The following is a 15,575-nucleotide window of genomic DNA, read 5'->3' as shown; positions in this document are numbered from 1 at the left end:
GGCAGCCTATGAGAGCGCGAGCCGGGCCTCGTTGATGCTGGGGCGCGCTCGTCAGAGTGCTGGAGCGGGCAGCGCGCATGCGCGTCGTGGGACATTTCCCCCCCCCCCCCCCATCGCCCCGCTCTGGCCGCCGTCAGCAGCGCACCCCGCACCACGGCGGCCGGGTGGTGGCCGCCGCCCCGGGGCCTGCGGGATGGGGGTGGTATCCCCCTTGCCGCGCTCTCCCTGCCGGGCATGGGGCCGCAGGACGGTGGCGAGGGCCTGCCGTGGGTGTGGGAGCAGCGGCGGCGGCGTTCGCCCCGCAGCGGGCGTGTTGCGGGGAGCGGCGCCTGGGTTCACCGCGCCGCGGAGGGCCGTCCTCCTGCGGAGGTGTCCCATGGGGCTGGGGCACCGAGCGGGGTGGCGGGGCAGTCTTCAGCTGCCGTCCGGGCCCTCTGCGCGGGCATCCCTCTGCGCGGGCATCCCTCCGCGGGGAATCCCTCTGCCACTCGTCCGCCGGGGTCAGCGCTAGCTGCCGGGCAGCGGGGCCGGCCGCCGCTGTCGGGCAGCGCCCGCCGAGAGGCGGAGGAGCTCTTCGGCGGGGCTGCTCTCTGCCAACAGGCGCCTCCCCGCCCGCCCGCTGCCGCATCCCGCCCAAGGAAGCAGCTCAGAGTGGTTTGGTTGGGGTTTTTTAATGTAACGATCCCTACAAAGGACGGAATTGTCACAAGATTTTGTGTTAAGAGAGTGAAAGAAGTGCTTTGTGCCCGCTGGGTGGGAGCAGGGCTGGGGAGGCCTGCGCTGCCCGAGCACCCCTGACCAGCCGGGGTGCTGCTTCAGCACAGGTGGCTTTTTCTGCTTCTGTGGCTTTAAAAGCGCTTCCTGAAACTGCACAGAAACACAGGTGGACTCGGGTAAATGCAGAATTTGGGGCATTTAATGTAACTATAACTTCCTAAGTATTCATGTGGGAAAGCTATGCCCATTTTCAGACTTTGTAACGTGCTCTGTGAGTGTTCTGTGTTCTTGGGAAATGAAATGGCTGAGATGTGACAGCAGCATATAGGGTGGGAATCACCACAGGAGCATGTTTCGGTATGCTATGATTTGTGTAAAAGCCACAGCTGGCAGAGATGGTTTTTTTTGTAACTATCACATCCTTCTTACACTCCCTCCCAGTCTCAGAAGAGCTGTCCTGCACATCCGTGCTCTGTCATGCATGTGTTCACATGTCTTCTCCAGCTTGTTTCACAAGCCCTTTTCCCCCCTGCCCCGAACTAGTAAGTGTTCAGAAACATGCTTATAAGGCCCATGGAAGTGTCTTTTGGTTTTTCTCTATTGACTTGATATGTTATGGGTCAGCTGCCTGCTAACATGGAGCTTGGGGGACAGCTGCTGCAAGCGTTGTTTGTTCCAGAGAGGTCTGGAAATGCAAAAATAATGACTATATCTGTTTTACCTAAAGTTTAACTTCCTAACTGACGACAGAAGAGATTAGTTTAGAGATTGAAACCGTAAGCAGATTGCCAGTGGCTGTTGAGTAGTTGCTCCTAGCCCCCGTTACTGTGGTAGCTGTTGGTATAATAACTACTAACAGTTATATTGTGATCGTGCCTACAGACTTAATCAAGAATTTGGGTTCCAAAACCTGTTGGGTTAGGTACAATGTTTACACAGGTAAAAGAACAAACTGTTGTTGTTTCAAAAGAGCTTAGAGATGTTTTTTGATATAAATCCACTAGTGAACTATTGCTAAGGCATGCATAAAAAAAAAAGGTAAGGAAAACAAAACTATCATTAATAACCTTAGACTTGCCATCCTACCATCCCTTCCGAGGGTGGGGGGGGCTGCAAAAAAACAGTGCCACAAATTAGAAACATTCAAAAAGGCTAAATATATGCAAAATGTCAGAAGTGCATGCAGTGCAGGTAAGGGAAGGAAGCCCCCACCCCTGGAAACATTCAAGGTCAGGTTGGATGGGGCTCTGAGCAATGTGGTCTAGGTGAAGATGTCCCTGCTTATTGCAGGCGGGGTGGGCTAGGTGGCCTTTAAAGGCTCATTCCAGCCCAAACCATTCTGTGATTCTAAGCTGCATCAAGAAAATCCAAAAACTAAGGCGCAGCTTTCCAAATTACACATATAACTGCTTGTTGCCTTTGCTTGGAGGATCTCACCTAAAGGAAGATTTGGAAAGAAAATAAAATCGTCCAGGGAGGCATCTGAGAACTAAAGAGCTTCTGATAAATCTTCCCTGTCTAGTGGGAAAATACTGTTTTACAGACATAAATCTGGCCATTAACCCACAAAATATTAGGGTACTTTCAATGCAAACAGTTCTGAGATACAATATCCACAAACTAGACAAAAGTCATGGCTAAAATAAATGGGCTGTTTCATTAATATGCTTGTGGGGATTTTGGTTGTACTTACTATGGTGTGAAATCAAATGCATTTCAAGTGCTTGCGTAATGCCATGAGGATACTGCTGCTGGTTTATTTGCTTTCAAGTCCATGATATTCTCTACTATAGGCATATTGTCTTAAAGAAAATGGTATGGTACTAGGATTGACCCACTCTTGACTGGAGATACTGGTGGATGAGTTGTGATCAATCTGCACATAACTTGTACAGTTATGAGTTGTTTTTATTTGTATTCCCGTTCTAACCATGCTGTAGCAGCTACTACTATCAGCCTCATTTTCATTTTGAGTTGGTGACCTGAGCAGTGCTGAGCCATGACATGGGAGAAAGAAAACTAAATTACTAGCAAGAGAGATTAAAAGCTACTGAGGGGAGTGCTCTTACAGAGCGCTAACTCTTTACAAATGCTAAATGCAGCAGATACACGTACATTTTCCAAACCAAACTAAAAGGGCAGTGGCTAAATAACCTTACTTGTGACTCAAATATCTCCTTCATCAGGTGACCAAGGGTCAGAGCCTTGGTTTGTGGGTGCTCTGAACCCCTTGAGAAGGGAAATTTACACTAGAAGACAGTGCACTTTTTCACTCCTATGACAGAATTCTGCAGTTTTAAGGTGGAGGCCTGTAGTTCTAGTTGTCCAGTATACATTTTGTAGTGTTTAATCTCACAGCCCTAATGAATCGCTTTTAACTGACACAGACTCAAAATCTGCTTGAGTCAGGTAATTTTTTCCGTCTGGCAAGAAGATGGTAGCACTTTTATATAGCAGGTGGAATCTTAGCAGGGCAACTCTAGTTTCACTTTGATGAGACTTGCTGCCACCTGTCTCAGAAGTTACTCTGAGTAACAACTTGAATTGAAATGGAATGTAAAGGTGTTTTAACTTTGCCCCACAAATACATGAACACATACTGGAGTCCACATTTAACCCTCGCAGGAAATAAAATTCTACTTTTGTGAACTTTCTCTATGCAATGTTAGCTGTCTCCTGTTCTTCACTAGCTTCAAACCCCAGTGCCACAAAACAGTCTTAATGGATACCACCAGCTCCTATGAAAATACATGACTTCTTAAATCCACATCCCTTCGAGTTGTATGATGGCCTCAGAAACTCCAAAAGCAAATTCGGTTTTTAGCTATCACAGTATTAGAAGTAAGCTTGAAAGGAAGAATCACCAGAGCTGGAAAGCATTCTAAAAATACTATTGGAATCAATTTGGGGATTTTTACTAAGCGGCAATTTTGCTTTTCAGTTACCTTAGGTTTTCTGAACACTTTTTATTTATTGCAATATAACTGTACCTGGCAAACACTTCGCTTGTAAAGGTGTCCAGTTCTACAGGTGACATCAGAGTTAAACCTCATCTGAATTCCTCCATGTGCAGCTTGTGGCTGCAAACTGGCTTACTTCATGCCAGCTATTGTGTATTGTTTGTTGCAGACCACTATGAAACAGTAGAACTCAAGTACCAATAAAACCAAAATCAGAACAGGAGAGGATTGCAGGCATTTTTTTCTGTGCTTGCTACAAAGAATCGTAGTTTCTAGCATAATTTATCCAAGCTTTATTTTCTCATGTAAAGTAGGAATAACGCATGGGTAGGAAGCACTCTAGATCCACTGTATTTAAGAAACAAATGTGGCAATTACATTTGAAAAAATGGAACTGGCGTGGGAGGGTGTTATACCTTTGTCCCTCTCAAATAAAGACTGTATATACTGGGGAGGAGGATGGGTTGGGAAAGAATACAGACATGTAAATCAGTTCATTTCTCCTCCATTTAGAAGTCACCTTGTTGTGAGTACCCAGACACTGTACCAGTCAGGAAAGCTGTATGCTTTTATCTGTAGAAATAGAGCTGGAACATGTGAATTAAAGAAAACATGTTGCTAGGGTTAAAGAAAATCAAGCCACTGCCAATGTTAAATACAACTTCTTTAAAAATGCCTAAGAATATTCTCAATCATTTAATATAAACCCAAATTTCTTATATTCTAAAGAACATTTTAAAGGGTCCATCAAATATTTATTTTCTAGCCCTCAGAATTTTTCCCGCTTTTTCCACTAGTCTGATCTTGCATTTGTTAAGCCTCAGTTTCAGGTAAAACACAGTTTCAAATAATTGAAAAAAAACATGAGTTCTTAAGTTATAAGAAACCTTTAAAAAAATTTTAGCTAAGAGTTACACCTATGTCCGTTAAAGAATATCACCAAAACCCGTATTTTTCATTTTCCAGGAAACGTCAGCAGCTACAGCCAGTCGTTGTAAGTGCAGTATAAGGTAGTGGTTCCTCCCTGTGGAGGAAAAAAAAAAAAAAAAAAAAACCCACCAAACAAAAAACATTTGAATTACCGAGAACTGTTGCTGTTACCAGATGTAAGATAGCGCTTCAGCATAACATACAGAAGTACTTGCAGCTGCAGAGCAACTCAACACTTTTCTGTCCCATTTATCAAAACACTTTCAGTTTCCAGCTTAGAGCAGGTGAAACCATAACAAATATTGCACAAGAACTGTTCATCTGTATCCAAAGCATTTGAATAAAGTGTTTATATAAACGAGTGTAAACTTATTCTTTCTTGACACTTCCACTTTTACAGTGCTTCACTTCGAATTCTGATGGGTTTGATGTGGCATACCATTTTGTTTCTGTCCACACACTGGTTTTATAGCAAGTAAAGACTTAAAGGTCAAAAGGAGTGAAGAGTAAACACTATTAAAATGAGCTGACCAGGTCACGTAATCAAAAAATCACATTGTGGATGTTCAATAAGCATCAGAGATGCCTGTGGCTATGTGGAAAATATTGCTGCACGGTGGTATCTCTTCTGGGTGAATGAAGCAGAGACAGCTTCACTATCACAGCAGCAGCCTGTGGGTCCATCACGAGTTTGCTGCATGGACCATGACAGCGTCTCAGCAGAGACAATGCACAATATTTTGGATCATCCGGAACTATGCCCTGTAAAAGCTCCTTCAAGATTAAAATCCAGCAACGCAACTTGCATTACCAGTGGTAATGGACACTGCCACCTGAATTTGGCCCAGCACTTCCCACTTTAAGATCACATTTCAGTTGCTTATAGCAGAAATACTTGATTCCGTAAACTGTCAGGCATTTGGACCAGCATTTTCAAAGCTCCGTCCCTTTTCTTTCAAGTGCCTTAAGTTTCGGAGTAAGAGTTTCAAGTTCATCAGGATTGTGCTGGCAATAAGAATATGCCTTTAGCTTTTCCTTTAAAAATCTGCTTGTATTTGACCAGGCTAGTTGTATAAGGAGCAAGGGGAGTATATGAATTTAAAAATCAGATTTTTCACACCGTCAGAACTGTCAGATAAATTGAGTTTTGCAACTATGTTTTCCAACCGAATTTCCCAAAGATGCTAAATGTATAGCATATGCTCTACTGTTTCAGCAGGACCTAATCTGAAACTCAATTGCTGGTCCAGGTGCATATGAAGATTAAAAGAAGGAAGCCTTCTCTCTCGTGTTTCAGGTTGTCTTTGTGCATCTTTTACTCCTGGAAGAGCTAACACATCCTGAGCAGACAGACAAACTCATGATTTTTCAACTGTAAAGACTGGGAGCGGCAGCATTTCTAGAGCTAAATAGTGATCATAAACATCTAAATATGTTAATGTGGTATTACTAAGATGTTAATTGCTTCGATATTTCAAGGTTTCCTCACTCAGGTTTATTTTATAATAACTGAATGTGTGACACTCAAAAGAGTTCTGGCATCTACATTATTTGCGTAGTACATTGAAGCTGTATTAATATTCTCTTCTGGGCACTATTTCCCTCTATGAATGGGATGTGCTTGCTCATCATCAACATATTTTTATGTGAAAATTTCCTAACTTTACTGAGCTCCTATTTCTACCTCAAGAGGGAAAAGGAAATCGGTGATTATTGAAAACTTGACTGTGCAACTATGTTTCTTCAGAGTAGTTTTTGGTTTGTGTACACCACCAGGCAAATATCCAGCTGCTGGATTGCCAGTATTTTTGTACACAGGTCACTCCTTTCCTTTAAGAAGAACTTGGCCCTTGAATTTGGGGTTCTTGCTGACTTCCAGCAATTTATTCCAGATTGATCATTTATCTTTGCATCGGATTGGACATTATTATTCCTACTAGCTAATTTGCTTCCTCACTCAGATGGAATTCCCTACCCCAACAAATTTGTGTACATAAATTTATCATTTCTTGTCAGATTTTCAATATTGGAACTTTAACAATAGCATTAACAGATAATTTCTAGGTATTCATGTCAGTTGGAGAATAAGAACTTATCAGAGAGCCCCATCTGTGTGCACACAGGGGTGTGGTGGCTCCAGTAGCTTTCCAAACAATGGATTTCCTGTGAAGGTAAACCTGCACTCAAGAACAGCCTGGTCCGGTTTACAGCCTGAAATAGAAATGTGGAACACACTATCTGTGGTATACAGGGAGAATACTGGTGCCTTGTCAAAGAATGGCCCCAGCTGTCCTCTTACTCAGCATTGCCTTCGCAAATGCTTTATGCACACACTCACAACAGATGATCAGCTAATAAATGACCTGCCAGAGAAGAATGGTCTGTAGCACTGGCCCAGCATGTCATATGAAACTCTGCTGAGTTCTGGACATAAATACTTCTGTAAACCAAAACCAGACAAGACAAACATTTTATTCAATTAAGCTTCCATTAGGCTTAATTATTTTCTTTTGCTTTTGACTAATTTCTGTGAATTTATTATTACATCAGTAGCTACAACTGAAATAGTTCTTAAATGTCCCAAGGGCATGTCATTGTTATTGCACCTACCAGTATTTGGCACAAATGGAAAAACAGCTAATAAGCAAGTAAAATCAATTTATCAGTACCATTTACTTATCAGCCTATTCTCAAATCACGTGTCCCACATGTAACTTGAATGACCAGTTTTTCTTTCCATTAGCAAGTACATTAAGAAAGAGGATCTACCTCCTAGCAAGTGCCAGATAAACCAGATACTGTATCCTACCTGGGAATTTAAAAGTTATATGCAGGGCCTTCAGCTGAATTTCATTCCTGATTCTAGCAGCATCGGCACAGAGCGAGGACTGTGGCTAACAAACAAGTATAAAGCATGACTTTGTATCTCATAAAATAAAATAACCTCTCTGCAGTCATAAAGTATCGACCAGAAAAGAAATACATCCCTCACTTCCACCAGCAGGAACTAGAACAAGGCCTTCTCCTACAATGGAGGTAAAATATCTACTTGCAGCTCTGGATATGGGTCTTGCTACAGTGCTAGATGTACTCTGGACTTTCTTTCTTACTTATCAAACTCCATTATCCCTGGAAAAACTCCAACTGGTTCAAAGCATACCAGGCTCTTTGCTGGGATTGAAGTGCTGTTGGGAACAAAAGGCTCTTGTGACCATGCTGCTCTTGTACGCCCGTCTGTCTTGGGTCTCCACCAAATGCCAATGTTGTCCAAAGTGTTGCTTCTGAACGCAGCATTCCCACTTAGTGGCAGCTCCCTTGGTGTCCCACTGCATCCAGGGAACTGCCAGCTAGTGGAGAGAGACAAAGCTTTGGTCAGTAACACTCAGAGTCACTGCACTGTCACCAGGTGTCAGAACTGGCTATCCCATTTCTTCATTTTCTCTGGATTATTTTGATAATTGATTACTTCTAACCTTAAAAAAGGAAAAAAAGATTCAATACAGTTAGAAAATCCAAATTATTCAGACTGCTCTAGTAATTTTGAAAAATATTATGTTGTGTTATACGAAGGATTGAAACTGGCTTTCATCACTAAACTTTCAACTTTCTCAAATTAATATGCAAGTGATGACTTCACAACTCCTCTGACAATCAGCCAGATTTTTTTTGACATTGGTAATGTACAGTTACTGGTTTTGAAAAGTCTGATACTTCTTAGATGAATCATTTAACCCTCATTAAAGGCTGTTTTCTCTTCTGCCAGTTATGCCAGGTAAAGCTGACCTGTTGCAATCCCTTTATGCAACAGGAAAACAGGAGAGCGCTGTCCAGTTTAGGACCTGGTTACTACCAAAGGCAGTTACTGATTTGGCCATTGCTGAAAGAAGGCTAAAAGACCCACTTTTGCTTTCTAAGCAAATCTGTGTTTGACTACTGTAGTACAGTTTTATTTGTACTAATAATCTATCAACTGTATGCAAGCTTTTTTCAATTCTGAAGTAAAATTTGGATATGAAGCTGGTGCACATGTGAGACGAAAATTGATTTTATCTAAAATGGTAACACGAAATATTAATTTGCACAGGGAATCTGGGGAGAAGTGCTTTATTAATTTGAGAGTTATGCGCAAAAACGTGCAGTATGTAAGTGAGGATTTCTGTGTCATAAGGACTCGAAATGAGTGAGCCTCTTTTTGCCCTCTTCTTTTCCCAGGTGTTAGGTAGGCTAAACTAGAAACGCATACGTAATCTATCCAGTCTCCTATTAGCAAAGGTAAACCAAAATTCTTTACCAACCCCACATAGCTGAATTTACCTTTGAATGGTGGCCACAGAACAGCTGATAGGTGGCAACGTATTTTATATCACCCTCTATCGTGGTTAATGAAGCGAAGCAATCTTACACAGCCTACATGTATATATTTATATCATGTTAAATGAGACTTGCTATTTGTTTGAACTCTAAGAGGTGCCTCCAGGGAAGGGTTGAAGACAGCTTAGCTCCTCTGTCATTGGAGACATCAAGAATAAAAAGTTTACATATCTTTTACAAACAAATTATTATTTCCTGTTGATCCTACAGCCAAGTTCATATGTGATAACAGAAATAGGAGTGCCAGGAGAGGGAATCGGTGAAATCTGACGTACATAGATACAGCTTAACCACTGAAAAGTCAAAAGCATGTTACTGGCAACACAAATCTTGGAGCAGCAGGAGTTATATAGCAGGTTTTCATCATTCTAGGGTTCCTCTATAGCCATAAAGAATAGTCATTACCCAGGATGGCTTCAAGCCTGTAATAATAATTATAGGGTTTATTTTTTTATTCTCCCATTCACAGTGTTGTATCACAAAACTTTACACAGATAAAATAATGCAATTAGAGAATTAAATAATAAATTGTATGGTTATGAGGTACATATACATGTATTTCTACATGTTGCAAACTTATAAATCAGTTAAAATCCAGAAAAGATTTGGAGGCATAAATAGCTAAGGAGTATTTTCTAGAGGCAGAGTCCTAGAAGGTGACCAACAGCACCTGTTGGAAAGACAGGTGTGTGCCTATTGGACTGACATCATATTCTGCATATTCAGGAAGAGCGAAGCAGCTTCTGTTGCCACCTAAACAAATGATGCAGGTCATGTCTCATCTGCCAGTGACTTCCCCTGAGTTCTATGTGGCAGCCCGCCATACCTCACTCTCAACATCAAGACAGCCGTAAAAATATATACAAAACCTTTGACTATTTCACCTCTTGAAGTTGTAGGGCTGTTGTCATGAACAGACAACTTTCTAAACATTCTTAATCATAACATGCATATGTAAAAGAACATTTTAAATCTTTACTGTAATAGTTTTAACTATTTCCAAATGTCCACTTAGATGAACCAAATAGCTACTATTGCCAGAAATTATGATCGGTGGCTAGTGGAGACAAACCTTCATACTATTTTGTTACTCTAAGTGTTCATAGTCTCCTTCCTACAAGGAAGTGGCTGAAAGATAAACATGTGAAGTGGCTTTCGCTAGTTTTGTGGGATAATCATTAGATACGTCTTTCAGTAAGACCAACCACTCCCTTTGGGCAAAGTACCTACAAGCTTCACCAGCACTCTGGAACTGATCTGGATTTACTGTCCTGGTAGTTTTTGTCAATCCACTCTTCTCCACCTTATTCTGTCCAGATTTAAAATCCATTTTTTGGCTACTGTTAAAATTTTGTGCAAATAAATGGTCAAAATTCAACTTTGTTACCTGAAGATCAAGTGCACAATGCTATGCTGTAGAAGTGCAGCTGTGCTGGATCAACCCATAACTGTGGCAGGGCGGCTGCACAAGCCTGACACATTTTGTATATGTCCATCTGGCAGGATAAACTCGGTGTTAGATATACCTTACAGTTGTAGATGAATACAGCTACAGTAGATGAACTGGAATAAAGATGTTTCTCCTCTCAGCCCTGCTGCTGATTTATTGTGTGAACTTTGATCAGCTTTATTAGTCTGCTCATCATTACTTTTCCCACTCTCATCTGCAGAATGGTGAGATAACAACTACCTCAAAGGCAGCGAGCCAACATTTGCAAAAGAGCTCTGAGATAGTTAGAAGGCAGCTCTCAGAGGACAGCAATGGGATGTAAAAAGTACTGAGGCTATAGTTTCTTTTAAAATAATATTGGACGCTGGATTTTTGTTAGAAATTATTGCAAAGTTTTATTTCTCTGTTGACATGACAAACTTGTTCTTTTATTGATATTGGAGGGGGGTGGTAATTGCATTGAAGTCTTTTGTTTTAAAGTTCAAACCTTCAGTGAATGCAGTGAGCTGCTTTTTTATCGTAAGATTTCATCACACACCCTATTCCTGGGGGCTCTTTCTGGCTGTTAACAGTCCTATTGGTTCAAATTTAATTTCAGTAGATTTTATATTCTCTGGTAATGCCAACTGTCTTCAGCTCTTACTGAGACCCACCCCATGTAAGGTGTGACTTTATTGAATGGGTGGAATATTTACTCCACTGTAAGATTCAGATGTTACTTATTCAATAAACCTCATACAGTGCTCAGTAAATGACACTTGTATATTATTTTGGAAAGCGTTCTGGGATCCTGCAGGGCAAATAGTTGAAAATATTAGCTATCACACAGATGGCATTGCGTAGTAGACCTCAGATGCTACTGAGTCAGTTTAGAAGTTGAAAGAGAATACAACGCTACACTTCGCAAAACGCTGCTTTGTGCACATCAAGGGAAAACTCTCTGGCTGCTAGCTTTCTTAAGGAAAATGGCAGAAATGTGGGTAAGTATAATCCTGGTTTTCATACAAGTGTGAATGGTGCTGAGCTCCATGCAGCTGTTTTCACTTGGCACACCATGCACAACTTAAAATAAGGTCTCAGAAATGAAAAGGTCAGGTAGCGCAGAAAGCTGTTCATTGCAGGATACCCAGCTTCCTTCCAGCTAAAGACATACTACTGGCAGTGCTTTCATAAATAATTAGTCCTATTCCTTGACGTCAAGAGAAAGATAAGGCCCAGAATCCACACTGAGGGGTGTGAGTGACAAATAGTTCAGAAAACTTTTGCACCCTGTGCCCATGCGGAGCTGAGGGAAACTGGTAGAAAATAAATCATCTGATTGTTTTAAGTAACTAGTGGACAGCAGCATAGGCACTGATGTCCAAAGCTGGCACTGTGACATAGCACAGAAGCAGTGCAACTGTTCTGAAAGCCTCTCATCCAGCATCCAGTGCTCTGCCTGGGTTGCTGTAGCCTCTCGTCATTCCTTATGTTTGCTGAAAACAGTGCTGAAGGCTCTATGGTTCCCTGTAAGCTGAGACTAGAGAGCTATTGTAAAGAAACACACTTGTTCCATTTCTGCAACACAGAAATATATTTCATATTTCTAAGGAGCACAGGAATTTTACACTAGATACTTTATAGAAAAGCCTAAGAAGTTTCTGCAACTAGCAGTTACCAAATAAACTGCCTCCCACAGCAAGTGTCTCCATTCAATTTTCAGTAATTAAAGGTATTTAATTAGTGAATTATAAGAGTCTATATTCCTGATCAACTTTTAGTTTCATTGCTTTAACAAAATCAGCTGGTTGAAACTGGACCTCTGGATCTCTGAAGGAGAGAAAACTACAGTATATCAGCAATTTCTTCAGGCTGCTGCGTTCTGCCCAAAGTTTACTAAGCAAAAAAGAAGCTAAAATCCATCTCATAAAGGCACAAAATTTGACTCAAGAGACAACTAGGAATGACAGCGTTTTTTAATATCTTAACTGTGAAATATAGTTTGTCACGGGGCAGGTCTGGATGTAAAAGTCAGCTATGTGAGTTGCTTCCTCTTAAATGCTATCTTCTCAGAATTTGTAAACAAAGTCTATTGCAGGATTGCCTCAGATGACTAATGAAACTCTTGAAAATTGTATATGTGTAGATCAGAGCTAATATTTACATACTGAACGCATGCAATAAGAGCATAAGCAACTCTGCAAAGCAAAGTAAGGCCAGCTACATGCTCCATGTGTTGTTAGCTGGTGCTTGTGTTATTGCAACATTTCAGTGCTAATATTCTCTGAAGCTCTTGTTGGCAGTTTTAAGGCATGATGTAACATATCTTTCCTGGGTGGAATGCTGCCCAGCTCTGAGGTAATTTGCTTGGTTTCGTTTTGACTTCTGCATAAACAATTTGCATGTTGATTTTTAACACATTAATTAAAAAGGCAGGCCGTGCCTGCACCCTTCCCTGTTTCTTCCACAGATTCCTTGTATAAAGCATTTAGTTAGCTTCACTTTGCTTATTTTACAATCTTTCTTTGTTTCAGTTTATAAAGCTCACATACACTTTGAATGCTACTGTATGTTCCTCCTAAATGTGCGGAAGTTGAAGGACTTTTCCTTTATAGAAGTTACTTGTCCACCCTAGCTGTTGCTGTCATACTCGCATTGAAATATTCCCTACTGAAATAATCAGTGTTCTCATACTATGCACAGAATAAACACTATAAGGCATTTCTAGGGCATATACTGATTTCATAATCCCAATTCTCACCTAAGCAGTAATACTGGACAAGATTCAATTGGGAAGTCAGCCTAAACTCAAAAAGGGAAAACCACAGCTCTACTTTGTTTTACAAACTTTTCTTTTTCATTTAGTTCCATAGAGAGGTTATTTTGAACATTTTAAACATTGATTATTTTTAAGGTAGGCTACAAAGGTTGTAAAAAATCTTCAGACACCTGTTAAAGTTACGTCACCAGCAGTAAACAGAAAGACACATCCATGCACAAACGTAGTGGTTCCTGGGTTAGTAATCTAGGGCAGAAGAATAACAAGCACATCTAGCAACAGCACCATACCAAATTCACATCACTAGGACTAGGTAGAAAGACCAGATCCATGAAGTCAGTCTTTGGGGGTGAACTTGCCTCTGCAACTCTGGATGAGTTTTTCAGGGGAGCTGCAAACAGGATCTTCCAAGATGGACAGTTTCCATTCAGCACATGTGCTCAGGCACACATGCACTCTGGATAAACAGATCTCCCACAGACTCTATGGTGTCTCTTGCAGGTATCATCAAAATCAACTGATCGGCTCAAAATGGAGGTTACACCAAGAGATGCTGTGATGATACCAAAGCAGGCTGAGTGTCCTGCCTGAGCCCATACAATTGTATGTTCCTGAACAGTCCAGACACAAGCAAGAATAAAACAAACAGTGAGTTAAAATCTTTGTCCTTATTCTGGTAAAAGCTGGTATGGACCATCAACTTATTTATAATTATAAAAATATTAAAGCCATTTCAGTCATTTTACATTCCAGTCAATGTCTGTTTGCAGGTTAGCTGTCAAATAAAATCAGTTTTACAGAGTAGATTTTGTTAAAAGACTGCAAACCAGCACTATATCTTTACTGTTTAAATGGGCTTGGGTAACTCTTGTTTTTGCTTGGACTGTCAGGTAAAACAGGAGCTGATAGGGATGCAGTGCTATAACACTGATATTTTATATATCATTTAACAACTTGTAGTCCTAAGTTATGTGTAGACACTTCATCCTATTGTGGCCCTTTGTAGGATTACGGCCCAGAGAGCCCTTGTTGTGAAAGAAGTACATGGCATGGAAAGAGACAAGCGCAGCGCACTCTGACTTCAATATTGTTCAGTGCCATTGAATCCACCACATTCAGCAACACCTTTCAACAAACTGAGTTGCACTGTAGCACTAGCTATTAGACAAAGATTGTGTTTCCTACAGTGTCTTCAGGTATTGTATTATATTAATACATTAATACATGTGAAGAAGACAAAGAAGGGCTCATTACCAACAAAAGTTAGAGGTAGTAAGCAAGAGGAGAACATGGTCACAAACTGCTGGGTCACAAATAGGAGAGATGAAATATGCACGAGGCAGAGCTGTGCTTGAAGAGACAGAACTGCCTGTAAGAGAAAAACCTACTGCAGGGAGCAATTCAGAATCAAGCACCCAGACAGTGTTAGTCTGTGGAGTCAGAAGTCCTGGAAGAGTGTTAGTATATCAAGTTTTCTTGTGTATACACTAAAATAAACCATAAGCAATTTTGTATAAGTAATTTCTGGCTTCCTCTAGCATGCACATTAATTACTGCAAGTGTTTTTAATTAATCAATCATTCAGCATTTTAAATCTGGAAAATATGCTTTATGCAATAATAATGGGGTTCTACAGAAGCTTAAGATTTCAACTACTCTAACATAAAAAGGTTGTGTTCCATTTTAATTTACTGTTCAGGGTTTTGCTATAATTTTGTGCAAAAAGGCAGTGAGGGACTACTAAAATGCAACTAGTCCTGCTGGCACACCTCTGCCATGAATTTAACATAAAGGTCTGTTCCTCTGATGCTAATTTAGTGAGGTTATAAGCCGAAAGCAGAAACAGATTTTAATGAGAGAATGGCAGAGTTTTACACTGCTTTTATTCTCTGCTACTGAAGATTTTCGGGAAAATATTCCACCTAAGTGGTCACATCTCACTTGATTTCCTGGAGATCTTTTGTTGAATAAAATCCCCCATATTTAAAAAGAAATGTTAGCAAATTGGAATCAACAACAGGCAACTGAAAAAAAGCAAAATAAATCAACTGATGGAAGGTTTGGCATTTAATCCAGGGGCAAGGGAGTTTTGGGGAGACCTAAGAATTTAAGGTGATAGGACAAGTGTGCTTCTAAAGTGTTTTCACTAAAATGGTCTGGAGGAAAGAATTAACATTGTGACAATTGAGGTACAAAATCAATGCTATTGAGATGGTATGTCTGGCGAATTGCACTTCAAATGTTCACATTTGGAAGGCTCTCATTGACAAAATATAGACCTTTTTTTTTCCTTTTTAAACTGTGTTTAAATGTGCCCATAATTGCTTTCCCTTTCTCCTGCACGTTTCATATAGTTAATGTTTCCTGTCACTGAAGTAGGCACTTTCTA

This window comes from Leptosomus discolor, chromosome 3 (assembly GCF_034619465.1).
Source record: "Leptosomus discolor isolate bLepDis1 chromosome 3, bLepDis1.hap2, whole genome shotgun sequence".
NCBI classification, from domain to species: Eukaryota; Metazoa; Chordata; class Aves; order Leptosomiformes; family Leptosomidae; genus Leptosomus; species Leptosomus discolor.
This window is presented reverse-complemented; position numbering follows the sequence as displayed.